This window comes from Pteropus alecto, unplaced genomic scaffold (assembly GCF_000325575.1).
Source record: "Pteropus alecto unplaced genomic scaffold, ASM32557v1 scaffold25, whole genome shotgun sequence".
NCBI lineage: Eukaryota > Metazoa > Chordata > Mammalia > Chiroptera > Pteropodidae > Pteropus > Pteropus alecto.
In genome coordinates, this window is record NW_006441955.1 from 26,501,229 (window position 1) to 26,515,682 (window position 14,454).

A 14,454-nucleotide genomic window follows, 5' to 3' on the forward strand; every position below is an offset into this window, starting at 1 on the left:
TACATTTTATCTCGGTTATTTACTATCTTTTTAAGTCCATCTTCTTTTCAGGTTGTAGTCATGATATTTATCACAGACACCTACATATAGTGTAAATTTTAGAAATTATACATATTTCTGTATACACTTGCAAGAAAAGAGGTGAATTTTTCTTATATATTTACTACTATTGATTAAAAAATTACTAAAATATTATGAAACAGAATGTGTGTATAACATAGTTATGGTTATGATTATAAATTATTCTGTAAGAGATAATCATATTTAAGAATTTTCTAACATCTTACCCTTTTATTATTTACATAAATATTGACTGAGAATATATTGAAATAAAATTTATTTTTACTGAGACGTTAATGCCTGAGCTAAATTTGAACATTCTTGCACTTGAGTAGTAGGAAGAAAAACACTGCTCTAATTGCAAATTTCTAATATCTCTTTGGACATTAATTACAGTTGAACATAGGCCATGGCTTTAAAACAAGCTGAAATTAATCTCTATGGCAGCAAAGAAAAATTGGAAATTACATGAGAAAGAATCTTGTTTGCATGCTCACGGTAATTGCTACCTAAGTTTTGCTTTTAAAGTAGTCACAATAAGAATTTGAAAGCATTTAGTGCATACTGATTTCATAATCTTGTATTTTTACTTTCTGAAAAACACATTAATCAACTTTTTGTCCTAATTGTATAACCTATCTGTCTTTATAAAATTACATTTTAAATTATAAATGTATTGTATATACAAATTTTAAAAGAATCTTAATTCATCCACTTAGTCGCTGTACTCAGAATAGAGGCATTAGTTGTATTTTGGTTATAAACTTCTATTTATATTTATATTTCTTTTTATATTTATATTTCTTATTTCTTTTATAAAATATAAAATACATTTATATTTTATATAAGCTTCTATTTATATTTCTTTAATAAGAGGCCATATAGAATTTGTTTGCTAAAATAAGAGATGTATATGTAAGATCTTACTGGCAGATTATTCATTAGGAAGAATTACTAAGATTGTTTATATCAACTATATACGTAGCTGTGAGTGGGTCATTAATATGGCTCGGTAGTTAATGGATTTATAACAAGGGGAAAGTAGGACAACCAAAAACACCTTAATTAGTGAAATGTAAGCATGTATAATTCACCACATATAATGATAACTATATCTCACTCAGTATTTACTACATATGGACACTGTTCTAAACACTTTATACATATGAAGCAATTAAATTATCACTCCATAAAATAAGTATTGCTATTATTTTAATCTCTTTAACAGAGATGAGGCAAACTGAGGTTCAGAAAGTTTAAGTAACTTGCCGACGGTCACACAGGTTATTGATTGTGAATATGTACTTGGAATTTATGATGTTTGATTCCAGATCGTGTTCTTTTCCATAACAGCATATTGCTTATCAGTGTTAATGTCAATGTATAAATGTATCCATTCAGAAGGAAAGGAGAGATCCACTAAAGGATTAGAAAAGCAGAACAAACAAACAAAAACCCAGTGGGATTTATATTACTAGAAATGAATGAATACACAGGCATATACACATGCACATACATGTACTGTTATTTTACACTTATCTTGTACCAGGCATAGTTTGAAATATTTTCACATGTTAATCCATTCAATCCTCACAAAAACTTGATCAGTTAGTCACTATTATCATTTTGAATGTACAGATGGATATACTGAAGCACAGAGAAGTTTTGCAAATTCCCGAAGGTAAGATAAGTAGTGGTGCTAATAATCCGTGTTCAAATGGTATTTAAAACCAGTGGTCTGAATAAAATCACTCAAGACTTCAAGGAAGAATACAAATAGAAAAAAAAAAAGAGCACTGAGAACTCAACTCTGCATCACTCCAAAAATTGACCAAGGAAGAAGAGGCAACAAAATAACTGGGAGGCAGGAACCAGTCCTGGAGGAGAAAACAATGAGGGTGAGATGCCAAGGAAGCCAAGAAAAAAACAGGGCTTCCAAGAATAGACAGAGCAATCACACCAAATGTTCCTCAGAAGCTATGAAAGGATAAAAAAAGGCAACTGTTCTGGAGAATCTTCACGAATACGATTAGCATTCAGAGCATAATTCTTCAAATTTGCCTATACCAGGAGTTGAGTACTTGAGCTCAGCTGACCACCACCTCAGATTAAACCAATAACTGGCAAAAATTATGACTCCTCAAGTTGCTCTCACTTTGCAGCATTTCTAGACTAACAGAAAAGTGGCCCCCAAAACATTCTCAAAACCAAACATAGAAGAGAGTGGTCATGGTCTTCAGTTCTTCCCTTTGTCCCTCACTAAAGAGATAGGCTGAGCAGTTGGTTACAAGTTAGGAACAGGGATGATCTGTCCTAGGACTTCTAAGAAAATTCTTGGTGTATAGCAATGCATAGTATATGTTCTAATTTTTTAATGTTCCATTGAACCTGCCCAAGGGTCTCAGAGCAATAACACAGATGATGGCTAATCACAGGGTTATACTTTTTCTCTTTTTATATTTTTCTTTTCTGTTCTTCCTATTTTTTTTCTGAATTGTATTTTCAAATTTATTTACATTGTATGCTCAATATTTGTGTGACTACAAAATTATTTATTAAACAAAGCCATTTATTAAATTTAGAAACAACTGAAACACCAATCTCATACCATCCTTCTCTTACCAATATACTTGTTGACTAGTTTAGCATTCAGAATAAAGTCTAAATTCGTAATATAGAATTCTAAGGCATGATAGGTAGGAATAAATATTTTCCTTCTTAACTTGCTTGTTTTTTTTTTTTCAAACAATCCCCAAGATGTTATTATTCTAAATCATAGATGGCGATAGAACATTTATTCGTTGTTTGTTGTGGTTTGTCTGTTTAATTTCTTTAGTGGTTGATACATCATGATAGTTATTTTTGTGAGCATGTTTGGTTTCTGTTTTTGTTTTAATCAGAGGAGGGAGAGAGAATGACCAGGGGCAGCTACCTTACTCTGATCAATAGAACTCTCGGGAGAAGATGAATGCAAGAAGACATTTTAGAAATTTTTCTGTATATGTTGCAATTTAATTCAACCTTACAGGAATCTGTGCATTTGTTTTCAATTTACATAACTAACATTTTATATATCTGATTCTGTATTTTTCATGTTTAACTAATCACTTTATTTTTAACAACCATAGTTGTTGCTGTGTTATATGTAATTACTTACTACCAAATCTGCCAGATTATTTGTATGAAAATGTCTCATAGAGAGGATGACATTTAAGACTGGAAAGAAAGATTGCATTGTAAGATTTACTTATGTTATTCAATAACTATCTATGTTTATATTTTAAAATAGAATATAGATGCCAATGTGCACAGGAACACTCTGTTAGCAGGTAGAGATAGATTAGATAGCTTTAGAGATTTAATTTAATAGATAATGTTCATCTAATTTTAGAAATAATATTCATTGACCTAAAGACTAATTTAGTAATGTTATTCAACAGGTTCAATTAACATAAAGAATCATCTCTATCTACTCTATAAATGTGTAAGTATTCTGCCATGAATAGTTTTTCTCCACACACTGTGAAATATTGCCAAAGTTATAACCTCATCCTATCCATAAATAATGCTTAAATGATGCTGTAATTTTTGCAATCTGGGGCTATTCACAGATGAATTATTCAGCTAAAAGTGATATCTCTACTTGCATAGTCTTGCCTCATTATCTCATTCCAAGATGAATGAAGAGGAGGAGAAGTGTTAAGCTGATTCATATTGTTGCCATAGTTAAACTGTTCTCTAATCAATCGTAATGTTGTTTGATAAACTAAGAGTGTGATATTTATAAGAATCACACATTTGTTTTAAATGCAAGAATTTCTCATAAAAAATAGAATAGTGTTTTTTATTTGAAAGATATTCTATTACATTGTTAAATCCTTCTCTAGAAGAAATTATACTGTTATATTAAATGATTAAAATAAAATCAGAAGCATACTACATGTATTTTATGAATGCTTTGAAGTGTGAAATAAAGATTTTTTTTAAGTTCATCCACACATGCACATTCTAGGTTTAAAGTCAAAGCTTTATTCCCAACATTAGAAATACAAGGGAATGCATTATTTAATTTAAAAAGCTTTGAAGATTCATCTTACTGAAAATGTTCACAGGTCATGGTAATATGTTAATATCATCTTCCTCTCTAGGGCATAAAATCGTTATCTGACTCCTAGGGAGTCAATTCATGAAATCTTTAGGTACTAGCTGGACCATTATAAAAACTCACAGACAGCAGAACACTCTACTAACAATCAATACACACTGACTACACATTTGGCTAATGCACGGCTTCCTATTTAGATCTCTTCAAGAAACTTCATTTGCTATTAAACAAGTATATTTTACTTAATTTTAGAAACTGATACTGAAAACATGAGAGGTGGATGAGTAGCCCAGAAACCATGTTACTGGGAATCTAATGCAAGTCACCATCATCTCTCTACTGGCCTACTGATAGTCTCTTGAATGTCCTCCCACATCTACTCTTTATCACTTCTAATCTATTCCCAAAGAGCAGTCAGAGTAATCTTTTAAACAAAAATCTGGAACCTGATCATCTTGCTCTACTTAAAATTTTTAACTTGTTTTCCATTGTCCTTTGAATAAAAAAGAGTGAACTGCAAGGTTAGTAAGGCACTGCATGGTCTGGCTTCTTATTCCCTTTGGCCTGATCACCCCCTCTTCTCCTCCAGGTTAATAACACTTTTGTGCTTTGGCCTTCTTTAAACTCCTATAAAGGACTGTGCTGACTTTTTTCTCAATATGTGCAAACTCATTCGACTTTTTCATCTCAGCCTAAATGTGTTATTTTCAGTGAAGTCTTCCATATTTCTCCATACTAGCTTAGATATTATTGTAATATATATACACACAACACCCTGTACATTGCTTTCATTTCATTGATCACCACTAGAACTGAACAGGGACTTTTATAATATCTTTCTCCCCACTTCCTCTTAACTATATCCATCGTAAGGGTCATGCCTGTCACTCACTCTAGTTTCCTGGGGTAGTATCTGACACAGTATAGGAACCAAATAAATATTTTTGAATGAATGAAATAATTTTAAACAGGTCTTAATCAGTAAATTTTACTTGCATATCGTTGCTTATTTAAATGCCTTGTTTATGCATTTATTTCTGTTTTTCAGTCTGTATTATATACTCATAGAGACCTTCTAGATGACATCTGCTTTATGATTTTATCCTTTATTCTCCATATTGAATATGACTGGCACTCGTTATCAAGGCATGCAGCTTTCCACTTTGTATCTGAGGTTCCCTTTTTTCCCCAAGCTTTAGATCCTTTGGGGACAGAAACTGGTATGAGTTATCTTCATATCCTCCTGCTACAGCTCATTTAATAGGCAAACAAGAAATAAGAAACAGAGTAAATTAGGAAATGTTGTAGAAGGAAAGCTTCTCATAGTCTAATGGCCTCAAAAAACTTATATACTATCCGGGTTTTATACCAAGTATCCTGTTATTTAAAAATAAGTGATTTACCAAATGACTGAGCTGCTGAGTATAATTTGCTTAAAAGGAAGACTGTTCTCTCAGGCCTATTTGAGAAATATGAATATCTTGAACAGAGTCCATCATAGGAGGAAAAAAGTCCCTAAAGAGGTACACTTAGACTCGCCTCAGGTAATCTGGGATATTCATTTTGGATTCCACAAACAAAAATATCAAAATATCAAACATTAAAATGGACTACCTGGGCCTTCATTTCTTTCAGAGCAATTTTAAGTTTACAGCAAAATTAAGAGGAAGGTAAAGAGATTTCCCACATACTCCCTGCCCCTAAGCATGCAGAGTCTCCTCCATTATCAACATTACTCACCAAAATACTACAATTTTTAGCAAGAATGAACCTACTTGACACATCATAATCACCTAACATCCAAAGTTTACATTACGGTTCACTCTTGGTGCTGTACATACTATAAGTTTGGACAAATTACAATTACATATAGCCATCATTATAATATTGTACAGAGTGTTTTCACTGCTCTAAAAATCCTCCATGCTCTAATTCATCTCTCCCCACTTCCATCCCTGGAATCGCTGATTATTTTTTTATAGTTTCCATAGTTTTATATTTTTCAGTGTCATATAGTCATACAGTAGCCTTTTCAGATTGACTTCTTCCACTTCGTAATATGCATTTAAGTTTCCTTCATGTCTTTTCACAGCTTCATTTCTTTTTAATGCTGAACAATATTCCATTGTCTAGATGTACCACAGTTTATTTATCCATTCACCCACTAAAAGACATCTTGGTTGCTTCCCAGTTTGGAAAATTATGGAGAAAGCTACTGCATACATCTGTATGCAGGTTTTTATGTGGACATAAGTTTTCAACTCCTTTAGTAAACACAAAGAGGCACAATTGCTGGATCACAGCATTTTAGTTTTCAACATTTGCACCGTGTACATTGTAAACAAATGTTTAGCACAGCATGAGATATTACTTACCTGATATTTAGATTAATCTCAGAAAATACAAGGTTTCTTGTATTTTTAAAAGATTTCTAGATTTATTAAAATATATTATACAAGGTGATATAATCATCTTGTAAGGTAGGATCAATATGTAGCTAAAATATGAGTTATTTATATTCCATATAATATACATATATATGGTCTACGGCCATGCTACCCTGAACAAGACCGATCCTGTCTGATCTTAGAAGCAAAGCAGGGTTGGGTCTGATTAGTACTTGCATGGGAGACCACCTAGGAAAACCAGGTGCTGTAGGTGTAAAAATAAAAAAATAAGGGACTGTAAACTGACACGGTCCTTGCAATCTGTGAGGTCAATCAAGGATTGCCTTGCCTAAAAAATTTTAATAAATAAATAAATAATACACGTTTATATGTATGTGTATACACACACACACACACACACACACACACACACACACATATATCTTACAGGGAGACCCACATATATATAATAGGCCCTTAGTGACTATTTCCGTCTAATAGAAGTGCTCATAGGGGAAAATTTAATTTTATTCTTAAATAAAACAGGAAGAAAAAAAAATCCTATTTCCCTTTTTACAGCAGAGAAATGCATTGTTTATTCATATATTTCTTTAAATTTAAATTGTCAAGTAGGAAAAATAATGACTGCGCTTTTTTTCATTGGCAGGCAAATTCTTCTATAAACGAATAAATTGAGAAAAGGTGATAGAGACACAAACAGCTTGCTTTTTCCAAGTATAAAAAAAATAGTCAAACTTGTTACAAATCTAGCACTTCAACCTTGCACTACCCTGGCAATTCTTTCTTATTATTTATTACTAAGCTGAGATAGGTAGAGCTGCAAGAAATGTATGCTTCTGGTTAGCCTTTAAAGATAAATACGTCTATCTAATAAATATGAGGTCCAGCTTTGGATCAATGAAATAGGAGCCAGGATTCCTACAATTAATTCATGAATCTTTGACTAATTTTTCCATAGATCTGGGAAGAACCACTTAAGCACTTTATATATTCACTTTCAAATGTGAATAACGACACAGTATATGCATTACAGGACCATGTACAGTTTAATTCTTTGCAAAAGCATTTTAAAATACCTTAATGAGTACTATATTAAAGCAAATTATTACTATTATTCATTTAGCTGATTGTAAAATGCTGTGAACAAAGGAAAGTATGAGTTCATTGCATGCTGGATTAGGGATGTAGGAAATCATTAATGTAGTCAGATTTCTCAGTGTAAAAAAGTTTAGTTTTATAAGCAGTTGTTACTGATAGACACAACAGTTCCTACTGGAGATGCTTGCACATCCCTCATTACATTGATCTAACAGGAAATTTGGTTTCCTGAGTGAAATGGAATAAAAAAATCATATCCCTTTTTCTTAGTATTTTGTATTTTATAAACAACTCATATTTAAATATTCTTCATGTTTGTGGCTTCTAAACTCGGGAGAGGCAAGAAGTTTATAAATCATAATTTAGCATAATTTCAACATTAGACCTCCCATTGGTTCAATAAAGAAATAAATAATGTCATGTGTATTTTAAAAAATATGTAGTCATTAACTGTAAAGTCAACTTTTGTCTAATAAGACAATGTTCATTATTATGAGTTTCTTAACAAAATTTTTCAAACGTAACTTGTGAGCTTCACTTCCTCTCTCCTGCCCATTAACTTAAGTGAGGATATTTTTTATACTTTACAAATGAAGTCCTTATGCAAAAGCAAGCTTAACTTTCATATGCCTTATTGAGAACATGTATCTTCACTTTCAAAAACTACAAGCCATCGATGATGTGATGGCATTTTTTTCCCTTAAAAGAAACCAGAAACCTCTTGCTTTAGCCAAGCACAGTCATTGATCAGAGGATTCTCTTAAATTGACTTGTCATCAGAGAAAACCTTATTTTCTTTCTTCCTTTCTCTTTCTCTCTTCAATGAAGAGGTCACTGATGGGAACAAGAATATATCACAAAAAGGAGTTTTGAATTTCTCCTTAGCCTTTTCAGAAACCTAAATCCAACGCAAGTTCACAAAACATCACATTTCATAAAAGACCCAATGCCTAAAATAGAAAATCGAGAAATTGCAGAGAATGTCTATTTTTTTCCAAGAAATATTGTCTTCAAATGTGAGAAAATTATAAGTATTTATGGTTATAAATAATTGAAAGTTTACTATTTAGTGGTTTTATTTTCCTTCTAGAATGTCTAGTCGTTCTGATCTATAGTGTACAGGTCAGGTGTTGTGACTTTCATCTGATTTTACTCGATAGTATAAATAAACCTAGACTAGACCTGTAGTTGCTTGAGAAATTTTAAAAAAGAAAAAAAAAATCTTTGATTTGTTGAAAACTAATTGATTTTAGAAGAATAGACTTAGGAACTAAAGATACATTTTATTAAGTGAGTTTAGGAAGAACTAAGAAATAATCCAGCCAATATGGTTTGATGAAAGTTCCACTCCTCCAAGTGCTTCAGACTGACTATAGGTCTTTCTCTCAAAGTGCCAAGATTTTTATCTGTTTTGTTCACTTCTATACCCCCAGAACCTAGAACAATGCCTGACACAAAGGCATGCTCAACTATTGCTTAATGAATGAATAAAACTGATTCTTGATAATCTCTGCTTTCTGAATGAGTAAAATGTCTCCTTAACCAAGATGCTGTTTAGTACTTACTACTCCAATCCACCTAGCATCTTGATAACAATAAATAAAGCTCTTTAGATATTTATTAGCTATTGTTTAACTGGATCGTTCCTACTGAAGTTTGTCTATTACATTATAAATTACTGTTTCAAAGTCCTACATCGAGGATTTCTTTACCCTATAAATTACTTCTCTCTCAATCTCTTTTTTTGCTCTTTTAATCTTTGCTCTTGCCTGGAAAGTGTTTTAGTATACAGAATTTCTGACTGTCTTCAGATTTTCACATTTAAAATAGAATGTCTTTATTGTATACTTTTGTGATATCTCTATTTGATATTTTAAGTAGCTGAAATTCCCATTCTTACATAAAGGCTACCTAGCATAATTTAAAAATAATTTCCCTCTATGTCTACTCTCTTCTAAAATATAATAGGCTATAAATTGTATATACATACATGCTCATCTATTTGATCAATATTTCTAATTCATTTAGAGTCTATAGCCAGGAAGAAATAAAAAGCAAAGAAAATTGATAGAAAATAACAAAAAATAAGCTATAAAACACACATTGTTATACTTTCATGAATTAGAGTCATACCTTAAAAAAGTTCTTGAATTAGAGTCATACTTTAAAAGACTATTGATAATTCAATAGACACTTCTAACTATCTTACATTTGTCTTATCAACTTAGCAGCTGAAAACTGATTCCTTGCTTGCTTACAAAGACAGAGGGAAAAGAAGATGATGGCTAACACTCTTCCTTAATCAGAAGTGGGTGCTATAACATAAATATTAAATGATAAATATTCAGTATTGTCATCAAATAAAAAAAAAAAAAAGATTTTTGTCAAAGTCCCAGACTATAAGAGATGGGTGATGAGAGCTTTCTGGGCCTTGGTTTTCTCATTTACATTAGGAATAATAATACAGACAGTACTATAATACAAAGTCAGCATACATGAGTCCTTGAATTCTATCCTGCTATTTACTTCTTCACAAATTCTAAGAGATATTCGCTAGAGGACATACAACACTGTTTTGTTGGCATTTATTTCTAAATTCCTATTTGGCTTGACTGGAATACTCCTAGGTTAGAAATGTTTATTTACATTAGAGTTACCATAGAAGTCAAGAGCATATCTTGGGAACCAACTCTTAACAGGATGAAATCCAGGATCTGTACTCTCTAGCTGATCAATCTTAGTTCTACTCATTTCATATCATATTTCTTCTTTAGTAAAATGATAACACAATATATTTCACTCAATTGTTGAAACATAATATAATAGCACGTATAAAGTATTTATCAAAGTAATGAAACATACGTTCACAATGAAAGGGAAGCTACTGTTTTAATCAAGTATCCTCTTCCTTGGTATTTTCTCTCACCAACATGGGGAGAAAAATGGAATTAAGTGATTAAATGAGAATATTTCGTGTGGAAGTGATTCACAAGCGAAGAGAAGATTTAGCCAATCTAGTTTTATGTGTATTTTTACACTCCTCACCCTAAAACTTCCATCTGATTAAAGATTGGCTTGGCTGTATATCACAGAAGACTTCTTTTAATTTTCTATTTCATCTTGAAGGTGGAGTGGGATAAGCATACATGTTTTCCCAGGGTCTAGTAAAAAAAATGCACAGTTTTTTTTTTTTGTCCTAAGAACTATGTTGTTCTTATTGGTGTTATATATCATTGATGTAAAGAGTTTAGTAGATTTACTAAGTGCTCTCTCTCATACTCTTCTATTTTTTTCTAATATATTTCAAATAAGTAAGAGAATATAAAGATTGGGACTCCCCCTAAATCAGGGGAAAACTCTGCATACCGTTAGGCCAAATTCATCTATTCCTGGCAAATTAAATTAAATCACTCCTACTTCATAACAAGTTAATCAGTTAACATATGGTAGTAAGTTCTTCATGGCTAGAAAGTCTATGGAGAATATCTAACATCCACAATTTCTTTAGCTGCTACCAAAGTAATAACTTCAGGCAATCTTTGCAGCTGTAACTACTATGAAAAGCCATAAAAATGGATTATCATAGTAAGAAGTAAAATAAAAAGAGAATAGAATAAAATTTGGAGCCACGCAGACCTGGGTTTGAATTCTAGGTCTGTCTCCTACTTGTAATCTTAACCAAGTTATTCAAATCACAGGGCCTGATACATGGTTAGTACTTATTTTTTTATTTTCACCTTCATATTATGCTATAATAATTATTACTTATGGAACTATCTCTTTTATGTGAATGCTTTCAAAGGCAAGGTATTAAAATTGACAATTTAGTGACCTTACCAATAACAACCCTGAAACTTGGAAGCAGCCAAAATGACATATATTATTTAGAATCAAATTGAGTTTTGTGGATTCAGAGCAGGATTGTGAATTTTCAAAGCTATATTTCTCAAATATACTCAAATAATTTTGAGCAGTGTTAAGAAGAAAAACAAAGAAGTCAATGCAATTTATCTTTTATTTATAGTCTTGCTCTAGCCTTGTCGATTTAGGTAAGAAAAAAAAACAATTTCCATTTAAAAGGCTATAACATCAGTTGAGTCTCTGCATAGGCTCATTAATGATGGATTCCACCAAGACTTTGTAATCATTATATTTTCATACATATGTTCTCAGTCTTCTGAGGCCCATTAAATGTCACGTTTGAGATTCCAAGGCTAGACATTGACTCCATGGATGTTTGAGCAAACCTGTAATTTCTCATTTCAGCATTCCTACTCCAAAACTTATTTAATAATTATTTGTTGTCTATCTAATAAATGTAGTAAAGTCTACCATTATCTGTAATCAAATATCAATTGAATGGATAGAAAATGACTTATCTTTTCAATCAGTATTTGGTAAAAACAAAGCAATAATTTCTTTTGATTTGAAATAAATATTTCTTTAACATTATAATTTTTCTTGATAATTTGTGTAATCATTAGTAGAAATATAAATAGTTCTTTTGAATATTCATAACAAAATATTTATAATATCAAGGATTGACATACTTGTCTACATATGAAGTTTATAAAATCTATTAAACCATTTAAAATGTTTTCATTTTATAAAGCCTAAAGCAGGTTTGGACAAGTAAAGTACTGTTTAATTTCATACTTGTATTTACATAAGTTTAATGCATATGTGCTTGATTCATTTACAATTAAATTATTCAAATGTTTCTTTTAAAATTATTTATTTTGTTCTTGAGTAATGTCTTTCTTTTTAGGAGCTCAAGACACTCTATAAATGTTAATGGCCATTTTCGCAATGCCCCTATGAAGAAGATGGAAACAAGTTCTGTGAAGTTCACTGATGTCATTTTTCAAGAGACCAAAAAAATGTTAACACATAAAACTTCAGAGTCTTAGTAGTGTTAAGCCCTAAGAGAAATGTTAACATAATAAAGTAAGCAGATTTCACTTTGGCCGCTCCTCTGTTTACAATAAAAATAATTTTCTAAAAATAGTAGAAAATTGATTACAGAAGCTATCATATGTTTACTCAGGGGTAAGATAATCTAGTCGCCACTTTCTTTTCATTTTTCTTCACTGATGATAGTCATAACCACTAATCTTTCTTCTCTTTCAATTTCCCACAAGTTAGGAAGTAAATGATAATAGTGCTCCATTATAAATATCTCCCAGAAATATGCTCTTCCTTAAAAAGCTTGTAGAAAAAAATAAGCTAAATAGATATTTAGTGACTCAGTTACTGAATATAACTAAAAATCAATGTTAGTGAAAATGACAAAAATAGGAAGACTTTTATACTTTGTGTCCCTAACCTAATGTGTACTAAATGCTAGAAATTTTTTAAAGCATTTATTAATTGCACTAAATTTATGAGACCAAACAACACTCTAAACACTCCAACATGCCTTTGACATATGTAAGGTAAATTGGTAATTAACATTGCTTCGACTAAGAGAAATTAAATAATTTCTTAACATTGAGTGTTAAGTGAATAATTTTTATTAAGTTAGAAGAATCTACAATTTTCACTTTAAAGGAAATTAAAATTTGGTTCTTAATACATAGACTCCTGTGGAAAAAATAAAACATATGATTTTCTATACTTATAGTTGACTGAAGAAAAATATTCTTGAGTACAATATAAATCTGACTCACATGAGTTACAGTTGTGATTGTCAAGTAAAAAAAGGGATGGGCAATCACTGAATTAATGCACAGATAATATTTCACATTTCACGGGAGAGAAGAATGACACAGCCATTCATTAAATACAAAGCCTTTGCTACATTGCTCTAATATTCACAAATAAAAATACTGCTCTAGAATTAATGATGATATTTGACAGGGAACAAAATTTTGAGGGCCTCAACAATTAAATTATCAACAAATTAGCCAAGGATATTGGAGGATATCCAATCATTGTCTCCATACCCTGCTATGATTTTTAACTATTTCAAATTATCCCTTTTCTTGTTACAATATTGAAATTTATCCTATGAAGTGATTTATACTTTGTATTCCTGTTCTGAAGTCTATAATCTTTAATTGTTACAAAAATCTTTTGACCAGATTTTTTATCTGATTATTTTATCTAAAATCTTTCTTTTATATACATGTAGCGGCTCTATAATACATCCATTTTTACATATAAAATAGGGTAAAACTAATATACATAAGGAACAAAAAAAAAACTAATATGGCATCTAATTCCCTTTAAATTTCCTGTTAGATAGCTCTATTTTTATTATAATATCCCCAATTTTTAATAAATAAGAAAACTAAGGCTTAGAGTATTAAAATTTTGACCATGGTCACACATGTTAAAAGTACTAAAACCCGGTTCAGATATAAAATTGTGTAACATTAGCATGTACAACATTAAATGCAATCACTGAATACTAAGTTATCACTGTTGATGAATGTGCAAGAGAGAAAAATTTTTTTGTTATTGTATTAGTTGAAACAAGAAAATAGTTCACTTATTAAGTTAAATAAATTACCTCGGGGCGGGGGGAGATGGTGAATTATAACAAACTACGAAACACTGAAAACGTTTCCAGTAAAAATATTACTTAAAAACAAAAAACTATTCTTGAAAACTAAACTGGGCACACATTCAAACATCATCGAGGTGGCGCATTTCCTGGTGGCCTACGTCACTTGGCAGCGCGGGCGTCTGCTGATTGCATGGACAGCGTCGCCACAGCTCCTGAGACTCGTCCAGGCTGCTGTCGCCGTCGCCTCTGCTGCTGCCACTGCTGCCGCCGCC

At 31.4% G+C, this 14,454-nt stretch overlaps 1 pseudogene; it reads left to right on the plus strand.

Moving 5' to 3' along the window:
• Positions 1 to 6,707: 6,707 nt before the first annotated feature.
• Positions 6,708 to 6,826, plus strand: LOC112486005 (annotated as a pseudogene).
• Positions 6,827 to 14,454: the final 7,628 nt, after the last annotated feature.